The sequence below is a fragment of the Pogona vitticeps genome, chromosome 4, assembly GCF_051106095.1.
Source record: "Pogona vitticeps strain Pit_001003342236 chromosome 4, PviZW2.1, whole genome shotgun sequence".
Classification (NCBI taxonomy): domain Eukaryota; kingdom Metazoa; phylum Chordata; class Lepidosauria; order Squamata; family Agamidae; genus Pogona; species Pogona vitticeps.
Window position 1 is genome coordinate 218136768 of NC_135786.1, and position 14790 is coordinate 218151557.

The following is a 14790-nucleotide window of genomic DNA, read 5'->3' on the forward strand; positions in this document are numbered from 1 at the left end:
TTGGTCTGCCCATTCATGTGCCAGCAATCCTGAGAAATAAGAAGTATAGTACTAGTGATAATGGTAGGAAAGTGGAAAGAGCAGTGGTGAGCATCACCACATGCTGTTGACAGCAAATGACAAAAGATAATTATGTGCTGGGTTGAGAAGAAGAAAACCAGACCATTGTATCATCTATCTGAATGTGTGGAAGAAGCTGGAATACGATTACTGTATCTATGCAACTTGTTTGCTCTTAGAATTTAAAAGAAGGGAATTCTCTAAAGCCTCTTCCACTTGTGAGTGGATAGCAATAACAATGCAGAGTAAGCGTTGACCTCTTTGGTCCATTTTTGTTCCATGTGGGAGTAGGAACTGGATAGCCACGAGTTAAATGTGGAAGAAAAATAATAATCTATTTTTGTCATGCCTCTAAAGACTTCCTTTAGCCACACTTGATGAATATTGATAGTGAAACTAAGAAACTTATATAACCATTGTAGCCTGTCAAACTGAAGAACAATAAAGTTATAATCCTACTTTAGTCTAAAAAAGTATTGCAGTATTTCCAGTCTAGTTCTTAATTACATTTGAGTTGAGACTTTTTGGGCAGAGGTGTCAAATACTCCAGGTTGCTTTTTTTTTAGGATGTACCTAAGAGTTTGAATTCACCTCACCTTTTCTGGCTATTCTCCTGAGAAAGCTTGGGGCACATGATTCAGGAAGGAAATGGTGGGGTATGCTATGTTTTAAAGGACCCTCTTTCTCCACCCTCACAACCTGGCCACTTTTGGAACCACAGCCACCTGAGGTACTGGAAGTGGCTAGTAAGACATATAGCTGCCGGCCAGTTAAATACATGAAGCCACCCATCCCTCTATTGTATGCAGTAATCAGGGTTCCCAGAGCAAGGTGCAGGAGAGTATGCTGGTCACTTTGCTATGGCTGTGTTTAGTTTCCAAAAGAGAAGCCTAGCAGTGGGAGCAAGATTCATCAGTCTTGTGGAGGATTCATCTGCCTTTATGGGAATACTAGCCTTACTTCAAAAACAACCTTTTACAAGGCCAGTTTCCCGGCTGTCCTGACACATGGAATCTTTTTAAAGTATCTATTTGTTGGAGAATGTACAGGTTGATATGAGTGGGGCAGGGATCCATTTATAAGAAGAGTCCTTGGAAGTCAGTAGGGTTGGCAGGTCGTAGATACTGCTATAATGGCACCACGACACACAAGACCAAAACCCCAGGGCTTTCTGAGTAGCAGATACTATGATAGCATCCTGCCTAGCATCATACTTCCTTCTGAGTTTAGCTGCAATCTTCATTGGGGGGATGACTGGATATCCCCTGGGGCGGTGTGTTGCAAGTTATCCCTACTGTCATGCAAGGTGTTTTGAGGTGCTTTTGTCTTAAATGACATGTCATTCACTTTAAAAAGCAATTTTAATGACAACTGTGGCCATCATCTGATCCAATAACCATGAACTCTGTTAAAGGACTATGAAAATTTTCCCCTGAAATGGCTGTTCCTGCATCTCTCAGAAAAGCTTTCTTACCACTGTCTCCCTTAAATGGGCAACGAAGAGCTTTACTAAATACTTACTCCTGGTGAAAAGGGTTAGAACTTATTTATTGGGATAGAACATGCATTTTTGGATTCTGGAGGCTTGCTGACTATGGGGACTATCATAATAAGAATCTGTTCTTCCAAATTTACCAACACACCACTGGTCTCAGGGCAGTGGATAAAGTCTTGCTAGGCTTCTTATATTGTAGGGTGGGATTCAGGGAGAGACAAATCTCAGAGAGTTGTTCCTCAAGAGGAGAAAGTTGGAAGTGCTGATCTGTTATCTGCTCCATTATCTGCTCCCATGGATGCTACTGTTCAAAGGTGTTTATACATTCATTGTGCACACAATGAGCCCATCTTTTCTTTCCAGTTTTGGTTCTGAAATCTCAGGAGCACAAAATTTCTGGTGCATTAAAGCAAAGCAAAGCACGCTGCTTATATAACGCCCCATAGTGCTTCAAGCACTCTCTGGGCAGTTTACAAGTTAATTATGCAGGCTACACATTGCCGCCCCCACCCCCAGCAAGCTGGGTATTCATTTTACCGACCTCGGAAGGATAGAAGGCTGAGTCAACCTTCAGCCGGCTACCTGGGATTGAACCCCAGGTCGTGAGCACAGTTTGGTTGCAGTACAGCAATTTAACCACTGCGCCATGAGGCTCTGTGGTTAACCCTAGAAGCTAGTCCAACGCTTGAAACCAACTGGTAGTCCCAACTACTCATTGAGCCAATGAGATTTACATAAATCGTAGCTTTCAGTTGATTCAGTGGTTTTACTTTAATTGGACTAACCACTGGATTTAGGCCTAAACCACAACTAATCTTGCATTAAGTGCTCAAACTAAATGTAGAGAAAAATGTCTTCTCTCACCGTTAATTCTCAGAAAAAAAGACCTGGCTGTGCAGCCAGAAGCTGGGAGTTCAGTTCCTCACTGTGACTCCTTGACAGGGACTGGACTCGATCTATAGGGTCCCTTCCAGCTTGACAGTTCTAAGATTATCATAGATTATAAATTATAGATCTCTTTTGTGACGTGAGGGTTCCATATAGGTACCACGAGAAGTAGCCACTGACATACACATTCTCCACAAACATATGTCATTCAATTTTTAAAGCAATCAACAACTGTGACAATCACCAGATCCAGTGACCATGAACTCTGTCAAAGGACTATGAAATGATTTCCTGCATCTCTCAGGAGAGCTGTCTTACCATTGTTTTTTTTCTGGCCAGATCTTTAGGTAGAACCCTGTGTACTTGGGTTCACTGTATACAGCCGAAGTCTGCCTTTATCATATCTAGCATTTTAAAAGAAAACAGAGAACCACTTCGTGATGTATCCATGCCCTACTTGAAAAATGAAATGGGATGAGAAGGGAGGACAGCTGAAAGCCAAAGTATTTCATGGGAACATTTTGAGAGGATATTAAAGTGACTTCTTTGTTCAGCACACAAGAGATTTGATGAAACTTGAAGTGACCTCAGGGCATCTACAGGCTTAAAATTTTACCAACCCAACCTTCATCATATACACTCGAGATGTCATAAGACATATTCACGTCTAGGAGATCAGACTGTTCTTCCATTGAACGTAGTATTATTGTTTACCCCAGGGGTATGGAATAATTGTCCCTCCAGATGTTTTGGCCTGCAACTCCCATCAGCAATGTTAAGAGTTTGCGGAAGTAGTTGAAAATATATGCAGGGCCAAGTGCCCTTGACCAAAAATCGCTCACTAACCTGGGACTGAGAGGTTGTTCAAGATGCCCAAGGTATTTTGCTGCATGAGGTGAAGAACAAAATGGTGTCCCTCAGTCCCCATTCTGTGTACAAAAAAATCAAAGGAACAGGCAGTGAATTTTACTTTCCCTTTATACTGGTTGCAGGGCAGAATCCCTTGTCAAAGACTGAGAACCAGTTTAGCTTGGATGAGTGGGTGGGTCATTGTTCTGTCATCTAGTAGCTTGTTGCATCTCAGTGTCCCAGTATTTGTTTCCTCCAGCAGTGATCTAATGGTTGGGCTGGCCCTGAAATTTGGGGTACAGTGGGGTCTTGACTTGAGAACTTAATCCGTATTGGAAGGCGGTTGTCAAGTCAAAAAGTCTGTAAGTCAAGTCTCCATTGACCTACAGTGCATTGAAAACCGATTAATCCCGTAACAGGCCGTTTTTGTTCCATTTTGGTTTTTTTCTGGTCTGTAAGTCAAATCTCAGTCTGCAAGTCAAACCTAAATTTTGCGGCCAGAGAAGTCTGTAACTCAAAAAGTCTGTAAGTCAAGCCGTCTGTAAGTCAAGGGTCCACTGTACCTTCAATGTGCCATCCATAGTTGTATTTTAGAAAAGGTAGCTGTTAATCTGTGCCAAGGAAAAAAACAAATTAAAAAGTAAAGAAGACAAAAACATTGTGGCAGACTGAAGAAGTAGACTTTTCCATAAAAGCTCACATTAGAATATAGCAGCTAGTCATTAAGGTGCCGCAACATTTTTGTCTTTTTTTTTTTTTTTTGCCTGAGATTCTATGTGATGGTTTTCTTGTGCCAGTGAAAAACAGCCTACATATTTGCAATGTAACTACTTCCTTTTGAATTCTAACATGCTATATGCATATTCTCTCTGCAAATAACCTTTCTTTTGGAGCTATGAAAATAGCCAGTTTATTCCTGAAGAAGCAGAACAATGCACAAAGAAATAAAACTAAAGCTTAAAATAGTGGAGTTGAGTAAGTTCAACATGAACTAAAATAGTGTCTACAAAAAGTAACCATTCCGGTTATTTCTGGCCAGTAATGACAGCTCTAAACAAACACACGTAAGCTGAAATCCTGTTGCTTAGTGTAGTAAGATGGACTTGAGTAGACTCACCAAATCAGTGGGGATTTGGTGAGTCACTTCCTCTGTAAGTTCCACTGAATCAACTGGGTCTACTCTTGTTGTGATTTGCTCCAACTGCAACTTTTTTTCAGTTGCAACTGGAGTAGGCTCATTTCAGTCAGTAGAACTTGGAGAGGAGTTGACTCACAAATCTTCACTGATTCAATGGACTTGCTCTAGTTGAAATTTACCACACTAAGTAACAGGATTTCAGCCACCATCTCTGGAATACTGGCAAGTAGGTGACTCATCCAAATGATTTCCAAGACCAGTTCCATGAAGCTGTGGGGCCATAACTGAGAACAGCATCTTATGTCCTTAAGGTGTTTGAGGCCTCTGGTGGGTGTGATCGTCTGTTACTGAAGACGGGAGGTTGGCAATATGAACGAGTCTAAGAATGATCAAAACTTCATTATGGTCCCTGTTTTTATATGATATAGTATTAATCTGTAATGTAACACTTAAATAGAGTTGATCAGCCAAGGTACTTTAAAGGAAGTTATTTCAATTGCTATTATGTTACAATTTGAAACAGAGGAACTATGCCTTCAGAAACAGGAGCAGAGGATACATGAAATTTGCAATGTATTTTAGTTCCTGGGCAGAAGAAAATATATTTTAGACGGGTCTCACTTAGGTTGCCTGGTTGCTCCTAGTGATATCACCGGACTTCACATGTTGCCAGTGCTGATCCAATACATTTTGCTGCCTGAGGCAGAGGACAAAATGATATCCACCACATCTTGCATGCTGCTGGTGAACAGGGTATACAGCAGGTCATGTAGTGATACACACAGCTGTGTCCTCCAACAAAGGCTTAGGATAAATAGCCAGGCTAAGATTGCTGTTCCCTTCCTAGGTTCTACAGTCTGGAATGGTCACATCTGTTTCAGAGTAAGCCGGGGCTATATTTAGCGGAGTATGACTGGTGTCTTTCGTGGGGTGCTTAGAGAGCACTGGAAGCTGTTGCTGACAAGAGAGGAAGAAAAAGGAGGATGTCTCCATTATACCACACACTATTGTGTGTTTAGTCGTTTAGTCGTGTCCGACTCTTCGTGACCCCATGGACCAGAGCACGCCAGGCCCTCCTGTCTTCTACTGCCTCCCGGAGTTGTGTCAGGTTCATGTTGGTTGCTTCGCAGACACTGTCCAGCCATCTCATCCTCGGTCGTCCCCTTCTCCTCTTGCCATCACACCTTCCTAACATCAAGGTTTTTTCCAAGGACTCTTTACCACACACTATTGCTTGAGGCCATGAAGACCTTGACAAGAACAGAAACCTGTGCAGTGATGGGCTCTGAGACGACAGAATTTGATTTTCAGAAGCATGTGTGGTGATTCCCAGTGTGGTGTAGTGGGCAGAGCGATGCACTAGGACTCTGGAGAACAGGGTTCAAATCCTTGCTCAACTATGGAAACTTACTCAGGGAGCGGAACTGTTAAAGGTAAAGGTTCCCCTTGACAATTTTTTGTCCAGTCGTGTCCGACTCTAGGGGGCGGCGCTCATCCCGCTCTTCAAGCCATAGAGCCAGCGTTTGTCCGAAGACAATCTTTCCATGGTCACATGGCCAGTGTGATTTAGACACGGAACACTGTTTACCTTCCCACCGAGATGGTACCTATTTATCTACTCACATTTGCATGCTTTCGAACCGCTAGGTTGGCGGGAGCTGGGACAGGCGACGGGTGCTCATTCCGTCGCATGGATTCGAACTTACGACTGCTGGTCTCCTGACCCTGCAGCACAGGCTTCTGCGGTTTAGCCCACAGTGCCACCACGTTAGCCCACAGTGCCACCAACCCTTAAACATCTCACTTACCTTGAAAGTCCTATTAGAGTCACTATAAGTTGATTCCGACTTGACAGGACAAAAACACACATATATCGTTCTTCTAATCTTCCTTACATTAGCCTTCCCAGCCAAGCTGGTACACTCTGCATAGGTTGAACTGCAACCCACTAGGGCCTCCAGGCAGAAAACTGATGGTTATGCTGGTTGAGGATGATGGGAGATGTTATGTGGAATCTTAGCTTCCATCTTGCAGGGTAGTATTTATCTCTGAGTGGCTCTAGTGTGATTGAGGTCATGTTTAAATGACCCAGCCATGCTATGAGTTAAGGAAGGGGTTAGAATCACACTTCTCAATAAGAAAAAAATATATTACAGCTTGATTGCTGAGGAAATACTACAGCTCAAGGGGAAAACATCTGGAATTCATGCAACAACTGAATAGCATCTGTACAGACATTTCCCCCCATCCCCCCCCCAAAAAAGCTCATCATCTTCAAAGGCTTTGTGTCTTCCCTGTAAGAGGTTTAAGGCAGGGTTATTAAGTCCGCGCTTCATAACCTTGCTATCTTAGTCAGAGAAAAAATGAAGAGGTTCTCTATGGTGAGAACAGAAAGATCACAGGGAACCAACCGTTTCCTTCTTTTAAATATATCTTAGCAATACGTGGAAGTGGGTGTGACAGAGAGAGAAAGAGTAAAAGAATAGGTGCTTCCCCCCTCCCCCAGCTGCGATTATATTCACCCCAAGGGGAGCCTTGAACTTGTAACCTGGGTCGCGGCGCTTCCCCGGACCGGGTCCTGTCTCTTTAAGCGCCAGCTGTTCTCCCGCTCTCCTCCCACCCATCTTCTCCTCCTGGCTATTTTTAGCTCGCTTTTCCGAGGCAGCATCCATTCCTCCCCCCGCCCCCCCCCCCGGTCGCCGTCGCCCGCGCCACCTCCCTTCCCGCTCGCTCTCGATGGTACCTTCCACACGGAGAAGGTCAGCCGACTGAGCATGCCTGAAAGGGTTTGCTCGCCAGCTCTGGACTGCGCGCTCGGCAATCCCATTCACAGGCAGAGGGCCCGGGCGGACGCACGCGCTCGCGCTCGCGCTGACTGGCTGGCTGGCTGGCGGGGCTGAGCGAGCGATTGCACCAGGCGCCGCAGGACCCAGGGAGACGCAGCCGCGCTCTCTCTCTCTCTCCAACACCCCCCCCCCCGCAACCCGCCTTCTCCTCCTCCTGCTGCTGCTGCTGCTCCTGACAAGTAAGTTTCTCGGCTTCTGCAGGGTCCTCCTCCCAGCCTTCTTCTTCGCGCCCCCGAAGTCACCGAGGGGTCCTGGAGCGGCTCGGCCGAGCAGCGAGCGGTGGCTTCTGGCGCCGGGGCGAAGGACGGGGGGTGGCAAGCGGGAGCTGTCCAGTGCCCAGGACGCCAAGCGCCCGGGACGTGCCGTCGCCTTCCTTGGGATAGTTTGGCACGTCTTTGCTGACGCTGCTTTGCGGTCCGCTGGGGCGCCTCGGGATTCTGCTTTCCTAACCGTGAACGTTTAATTCAATTTAATGCATCTCTTTTCCCCACCACCACCACCACCACTTTTGTTTTTTTGGTTCGGGAAGAAGAAGAAGAGGGGACGATCATAGGCACCCCGTTTTCATGGAGGAAAGGGTTTTTGGGGCTTGAGGACAGAAGTGGCGGCTGAGGGATGGGACCCGGTCATGACAGGAGACAGGATGACACTTCAAGCGGAAGAAGGAGGGATGGGAAACGGCTGGGAGATAAGGGGCCAGGATGGGACCTGAAGGCTGGTCAGGCACAGGAACGCAAAATCTGGCACGCTCTTGAGGCAGAATTCGCACCCGGAACTGAGGAGGAAGGCAAGAAGGTCCTCGGAGGAGTGAAGGGTGCAGGGGTTGGATGCTCGGGCATAAGGAGCTTGCTTGGAAAAATAATGGGTCCTGGGCAAGAGGCAGGACTGGTGAAGAGGGAGAGGGATGTGAGGGTGCAGGATAGGGCCATTCAGAGGAGGAGGACTACGACTTTGGTTTTCTAATTGCCCCTGGGGGTTGATTAATTGAGATGGCCAGCTTGTGGAAATGATCTAAAGTTAAGCAAATTAGCAGCTGGGACAGATGAATTGGTCCTGCTAGCCCACTGCAGTCTATGTGTCCCTAAGCCACCGTCCACCACCTTCTAGTTATTATGGTGGTGATGATTAGTTGGGGAAGGTGTTGTTTTAAATCCTGCACACAAACACTGACCAGGCAGGCTCATGTTCTGCTTTTACCCTTTCGGCAGGCAGAGGAGTTCGGTTTCAGAGCCAGTGGGGATCATTAGTGATGCCTATGGCAAGAGAGCTTGAGCAACGGGGCTGAGACTACAGAGGGTGATACGTTTGGCTTTTGGAGGGTTGGGTGGGTTTTCTTGCAAATCTCATCACCCGCAGCTGCTGATCCTGCCTCTCAAGCGAGGTGGCTGCCTAGCCCTTGGGTGATAAAGCATCAGAAGCACGTATGCTCCATTGCCACTGTTTTTTTTCTCCCCCTGCCTCCTAGGAGAAATGCCACGTTTTCCTAAATTTATGACACAGGCAGTGAGAAAAAGAAAATGCAGGTGCTGTCTGTATTCCCTTGTCCATCCTGTTTATGCCAGCCAATGCTCGTTCAGCCTAATTACTCAAAGGAGAAAGAATTAACACATTGCAGCTGTCTGTGAGCTTTTTATTTGAAGGAAGAAAAATTCGCACCCTCATTTGTTTGCTATCTTAAGTGCTCCCCTGTTTCCTTTGCTCTTCCCCAGAGTGAGGCTGCTTTGCTGATGAGTGATCAAGTTCTCGCAGTCTCCTGCTCTGCCGCTGTGGAGATGTGCTCTTGCATTGGGCTCATTCATTCTCCACAGAGCAGCCTCTTGAAATATGCATATCTGGCGAGATGGCTACACAAGTGGCGTTATTGTGCTATGGCTGTTATTACTGAAGGCGGATGTTAAAATTATTAATGCCCTGAAGCATCAGCAGAAGTAAACTCTGAGAGAAAGAAACCAAGCATGGTGTTACTGATGCTAGAGGTGAAGCCAGGCTAAACAGCTCTCTGAATTCAAATAAAGTTGCAGAAATGTACATAACCTCCCAAAGGGTGTATGTGTGAGAGTTAGTCTGTAAAGTTGTTCAGAGTACATGAATTTACTATAATCCGTTGGGAACAGGAAAAAAAAAATCTAACCTGCTCAGGGAAAGGGAACGTCTTAACTTTTTATATTTCATGCCAATGTAAGAAATGGGGCTTTTCAGACAGGATAGGACACGATACTGCAGACATGATAGTATATGCACAGTGGATAATATGTTTTCAACCCAGTCAGTGGCAATATTTAAATAACATGGCGATGGAGAGAAGATGCCTCACATTTGACTCTTAGGATATGGCATATCCTATTAAATAGCGTGCACTATCTATCCATAAACATAAATTTGTTTTAGCTGGGTTACGATTATTAAGGGGAAGTAGAAAGAAACTCTTTGTAAAGTAGGTTTCTGTCTTTAACAAAGAACATATAGCTGAATGAAAATGAGGTGATGCTGAGAAATGATCATCTGAAATCCTCTTTTACCTTTGAATTCAGTTTTATTTTCGTTGTTTTGATGTTATTGAGCCACTAAAGAATGTGTTTATGATAGCATGCATTTTATCAACAGAAAAAAATGTAGAAGGGTTGGTTTGCTAATTTGCTAACAGGGTATCTTGAGATAAAATTCCAGATTTGATTGGCCAGCTGCATAAAGGTTGTACTTTATACAGTACTTTAACTATCTTGCTAATCAAAGGTTCTTGATCTGGAAGCTAGATATTTTAGTTTTTGGTTTTATGGAGGAAATGGGTTAGCTTTATTGGCAATGTATTAATTTCTGTCCATTTTTTAATGCACAAAGCAATGGAGACCAGACGTGAGGGTGTGCAAGTTAAAAGCATTGCTTCTATTATTGGATGCTGCCATTTAGTTCATGGAACAAAATATGCAGAGGTCTGGATCACAGCTGAGAAGGCGAGATATCCAGACTTTATTTCCAGCAGTGGAGTTTTCATAAGCGGGTGCATGTCTGCTAATCCACATACCAACAGGATCCCTAAATGAGCCTCTGTACTCTCTCCCATCTAAATTAGCCATTCTCTCCAGTGAACACACTGGAGATGACATTCAATATTAACAAAATGTTCCCAATAAACAGAATGGTGGCTCTATTTGCTAATGGGGTGCCCCAAAGATCTGCAATGTACAGTATTGCTGTCCATTTAATACCCTGTTGTTCTCTTAAAATATAAAGGTCATCCTATACATGTTATATTCATGTTGACAGGCAGCCCATGATGGAATCTCAGTAACAATGTGAAAGTATGTGATGCATTTGTATCGGTGAAGCAAAGCAGATATCTTCCTGTAACTTGTTTGGATAAGAATTCGGTGGATATTTGTATGTCCCACAAGAAGAGCATATTACTATTGCTGCTACAATTATTGTATCTTATATGACTCATAAATAAAAAAAGCTTCCGAGAGACAAATTATAATAACAAGTAGATTATAATTGGTGATGATCCTCTGAATTATGAGCCTTGTGGTACATTGGTTAAACTTCAGTACTGCAACTAAATCTCTGTTTATGACCTGGGCTTGAGGGTCACTCAGCCTTCCTTGTGAGGTTGGTAAATTGAGTACCCAGCTTGCAGGGAAGGCAATGTATAGCCTGCATAATTCAATTCTTTACTGCCCAGAGAGTGCTTTAAACACTATGGGGCAGTATATAAACAGCACACTTTGCTTTTGCTTTTGTGACCAACAGAAGGTCCCATCATTAACAGCCTTTCTCAAGTCTTGCAAACTAAAGACTGTGATTCTTTTATTGAATCAATCCATCTTATATTTGGTCTTATTGGTATTCCTACTGCCTTCAACTTTTCTCAGCAGTATTGTCTTTTCCAGTGAGTCTTGTAATCTTATAATATGTCCAAAGCACAATAGCTTCAGTTTAATTATTTTTGGTTCAAGAGATGATCCAAGCTTTATTTCATCTCTCACCCACTTACTTGTTCTATATGGCATCATAAAACACTTCAACACCACTTTTTAAAAGAATCAGTGGTTTTTCTGTCCAGTTCTAACTTCCATACATAGTAACTAGGAATAGCTTAGTGTAGAAAATGTTATGGTATCTGAAAACACATTCACATTTTTGGGAATCTTTTATAGTTCCTTCATAGATGCCCTTCTAAGTCTCGTTGTTTTAATGTCCTGACTGCAGGCTCAATTTGGATTGAATCAAAATAAAGAAAAAAAGCAAGTATCCTTATTTCTTCACTGTCAACATTAAAGTTAAATAATTCTTCTGTTTTCACACTCTTTGTCTTCTTAAAGTTAATCTACAGTGCTGCTTTTGCACTTTCTTCTTTAGTCTTTCCCAGTAGTCATTTCAAATCATTGCTATTTTTTTTTCAGTGGTGTCACCTGTGTTTCCTATGATTAATGCTTCACCCACCAATTTGCACTTCTTTGTCATCTAGTTTCACCAGTTGTCACATTCTCCTTAATCTAGATATGCAAGTATATCTAGCTTCTACTAGTTAATATTTATTCTAGAAAGAATATTTTTATTGACAAAAATAAATCAATTAATATAGGAGGTAGCCTGTTATTCATAGAATTACAGAACTGTTGTAGGATTGGAAGGGATCTTGGAGATGTTCTATTCCAAACCCCAGCCCAAGGCAGGAGACCTCATACCATCCCGGACAGATGGCTGTCCAATCTTTTCTTGAAGAGGTCCAGCGATGGGGCACCCACCACATCCAGAGGCAAGCTGTTCCACTGCTTAATGGTTCTTACTGATGGGTTTCCAACCATTGGTTCCTGTCCTACCCTCAGGCGCAATAGAGAATAAATCGATCCCCTCTTCCCTATGGCAACCCTTCAGACACCGAAAGACTGCTATCATGTCTCCCCTCAGTCTTCTGTTTGTTAAGCTGAACATACCTAGTTCTTTTAGTTGTTCTTCATCAGATTTTTTCTCCAGTCCCTTGAAATAAGAGAAAATTATTATTGGATTTGCCTGCTGAATGTCTATAACATATCAAAATTTATCAAATTAGTTAAACTACCCTGCTAGAAAAGGGCAGCAGTAGGATATAATATGTATAGAACAAAGGCAGAATCTCTGCCCCTCTAATGAAAAAGAGACATGGACATAAGAATCTCCATATTTTTTTCTTAATCAGAGGCTGTTTTATGGTGGTAGCAACTTGAAGAGGTGAGATTCATAAAACTGGTTGTTCGCAATGAGGCAAGAGTCCATGAAAACATGCAGTGTAGTGATTTAGGAGTTAACAGGCTAACAGGTCCCCTACATCCTCTTTAAATTAGCTAGGTTATGGTGCTTAATGGAATTTGAGTGCTTCATAAAACATAATGAATAAAAATTGCTTCTAAAGATCATGACCCAAGATATCATGCAACCTTAAATTTTGTCGCAGGGAGAACAATAAAAACAATGATACTATGGTTGTGCGCAAAATAGATCTTCTGTGAAAATCAATACTTAGTCTACTAGCATAATTCATATTCATTGGGACTTCCTTTGGACAAGATTTCTCTTTCTGTTTCTCTTTGTACATGAATAGAGGATTTTCCAGGTGCCATTGAATTGTGAATGCCTTAATACAAGAATGCACTGCATACGTTTCCGCCCACTCAGTCTGTCAAAGCTGACTCCAGATTTTCTGCTTCTATGAATTCTATGTTTCAAAAGATCTACACCTTCATTTGCTTTAAATTGTTAAGTTCCTCTTTAACAGTGTTTTTTTTTTAAAAAAAAGAACAAAAACTTAAAAGGGGTGTTATTACAACAATTAGCCGCCTAGAGTGGTCGTAATTGACCAGATAGATGGGATATAAATAAATAAATAAATAAATAAATAAATAAATAAATAAATAAATAAATAAATAAATAAATAAATAAATAAATAAATGGCTTACTGCAGAGCGTTTATAGGGCTGGGATAAAAATGGATATCTGTAATAGACAACTTCAATGCCATACATGACACAAACCACAAGGAAAAATGTGTTATCACAGATTGTCATGGGCAGCAGGGGCATGAATGATTACTGTCTTCATGCAGTTAGTGCTGTTTATAGAGTAGCCAGTTAGTCTGAAGGGTGTCTTTCAAAGCAATTCAATATAATATTTCATCAAATGTACTCCTTCCTTTCAATATACCCATATTTCTATTTTTATGTCACCTATTTTGGGAGGTTTTGTGTTTGGTAATCACTTGTGAAATTATGGTTCCCAGCTGTTTACTTTGGGGGTCCAGTCTTCACACTGGTCCTGATGATGATGATTCATTTTTATTGCTCATCCTGTTATTGGATCTCTGCCAGAAGTCAGAGAATGCTCTTAAATGCCAGCTAAGTTCTGGTCTACCGGTAGAAATTGCTGAGAACTTTGCCATGGTGAAATAGATTGTATAATATTGAATTGGGGAGAAGGGGTGCTATTTTTAATGCTTCCATATGCAATAAACTCTCAGATTTGTTTTTTTTTTTTAACTACTAATGCATCAAGGAGAATGGCTCTTCGTGGTGCAATTCGGTGAGATTGGACCCTGGGCTTAATAGTCTTCTACTAGGGGATGCTTTATAGGCCATGTGTATACCTTTGATTCTGAAGCATATAATTTACATTACTTGTTCTCCTGCGAGCAGACTATTCCATATTCTCCTACATTCATAATATGTTAGAGGAAAAAATAAAAAAATAATTTGCTCATAGTGGAAATAAAAGAAGTATTGTGAGCAGTTTTGCATAGGTAAAGGTAAAGGTAAAGGTTCCCCTTGACAATTTTTGTCCAGTCGTGTCTGACTCTAGGGGGTGGCGCTCATCCCGCTCTTCAAGCCATAGAGCCAGCGTTTGTCCGAAGACAGTCTTTCCGTGGTCACATGGCCAGTGTGATTTAGACATGGAACACTGTTTACCTTCCTACCGAGATGGTACCTATTTATCTACTCGCATTTGCATGCTTTCGAACCGCTAGGTTGGCGGGAGCTGGGACAAGCAACGGGCGCTCACTCCATCGCGTGGATTCGATCTTACGACTGCTTGGTCTTCTGACCTTGCAGCACAGGCTTCTGCGGTTTACTGAAGTATTAAAATGGAGTTTGTTTCGGCTGTCCTGATGCTTCAAACATAGCTTTGTGAATATGCACCACTGCATTGTAGAAAAGGATACTGGTCTACATGGACATTTAGCCTGCTGTTTGGTTTGCTTCGGGGCAGGGCTGGTTCACTCCTAAAGACAACAACCAGATAATGTCTTCATTGGAGCAAAGCAGCCTGACCCCAGAGTGGTCGTATCTCCATCTCTCTGCCCCATCAGGGCTTCTACTTTTTTTTTTTTTTTTTTTTTTTTTGTGGGTAGGATCATTCCGTTTTGGTTGATTTGCAGCCTGTGTGATTGTTGGAAATGACCCAAAGTGAACCTTTCCCTGTCAATTTGCCAATATCACGGTGGCTTAAGAACAGGGCCACTTCAGAATATTGGCAAATTAAATACT

General features: G+C 42.7%; 1 protein-coding gene and 1 long non-coding RNA gene across 5 annotated transcripts in view; one reads left to right on the forward strand and one right to left on the reverse strand.

Moving 5' to 3' along the window:
* Positions 1-342: 342 nt before the first annotated feature.
* Positions 343-7270, reverse strand: LOC140706980 (uncharacterized). The gene is made up of 2 exons (XR_013545356.1): positions 7174-7270; positions 343-3372 (listed from the first exon to the last, which is right to left on the reverse strand). It is a non-coding gene; the product is annotated as an uncharacterized LOC140706980 (long non-coding RNA).
* Positions 7271-7298: 28 nt separating this feature from the next.
* The window catches only part of OXR1 (oxidation resistance 1), a 298281-nt gene continuing 290789 nt past the window's right edge, over positions 7299-14790 (forward strand). For 2 of the 4 annotated variants that reach the window (XM_078393677.1, XM_078393678.1), the window contains exon 1: positions 7299-7455. The gene's annotated coding sequence lies outside the window, so the exon portion shown is untranslated. The remainder of the gene's footprint in view (positions 7456-14790) is intronic. The other 2 variants (XM_072999256.2, XM_072999257.2) reach the window with 1 other exon arrangement.